We start from the raw sequence: 1,145 nt of genomic DNA, 5'->3' as shown, positions 1-1,145 counted from the left end.
CCTTCAGATAAAGATGTAGAACTCTTGACTCCTCCAGCACCGTGACTGCCTGCACACTGCCATGCTTCCCACCATGATGATAATGGACTAAACCTCTAAAACCTCAAGCCAGTCCGTCCCTTTAAATGTTTTCTTTTATAATAGTGGCTAAGGTTGTGCTATCTCTTCACAGCAATAAAACCCCAACCAAGACACACCTGGAAAGTGGATTTACTTAAAAAGTGGGCATTGGTGGCTAGATATCCCTCATCCTCTTCTCAGTCTCATCCTTGGAAATCCTGGCTGCAAGTTCGTGATGTGAAACTTACCCCACCCAAAGAAAGGTATAGTAAGAGATCCTTGTTTGTCGCTATGGGATCTGATGCTTCTCTTCAGAGCCCCGAACATGCTGGCTCAGATGCTGGGACCTGAACTCTCCTCAACTCTCATCATACTGTCTGCCTGCCTGCCTGCCTACCTGCCTGCCTGCCTGCCTGCCTGCCTGCCTGCCTGTCTGTCTATCTGTCAATGGCATTAATAACTCTTCTGTTAAACTTCCTTGTCCCCAGCAATTGGTTTCAGAGTGCCTCTTGAACCCCCACCTGAGACCTTTCAGTGCTTAGCATATGTAAATTTGGCTATCAGGATAATGGGACCACAGCAGCTATTTTTTTTTTTTTTTTTTTAGCCTTGAAATAGTCCAGCTCAGAAGTGGTTGTAGTAATCAACAAATCCAAAGAAGTAAACCATAGATTAATAAGAAAATAAAATGGAGAGAACCCAAAGACAATAAAGACATTTGAGTCCTCTGTTCCAGATACTTGATGCTAAACTTACTACTAATTTTTATTTAGTTTCTTTTTTTATTATTTTGGGTTTTTTATTAGATATTTTCTTCAATTACATTTCAAATGCTATCCCGAAAGTCCCCTATACCCTGCCCCCTGCCCTGCTCCTCAACCCACCCACTTCTGATTCCTGGCCCTGACATTTCCCTGTACTGGGTTATATAATCTTTGCAAGACCAAGGGCCTCTCCTCCCAATGATGGCTGACTAGGCCATTCTCTGCTACATATGCAGCTAGAGACACGAGCTCTGGGGGTACTGGTTAGTTCATATTGTTGTTCCTCCTATAGGGTTGCAGACACCTTCAGCTCCTTGGGTA

This window comes from Mus pahari, chromosome 5 (genome assembly GCF_900095145.1).
Source record: "Mus pahari chromosome 5, PAHARI_EIJ_v1.1, whole genome shotgun sequence".
Classification (NCBI taxonomy): Eukaryota; Metazoa; Chordata; class Mammalia; order Rodentia; family Muridae; genus Mus; species Mus pahari.
The sequence above is the reverse complement of the archived record's forward strand: the minus strand, read 5'-3'. Positions refer to the sequence as shown.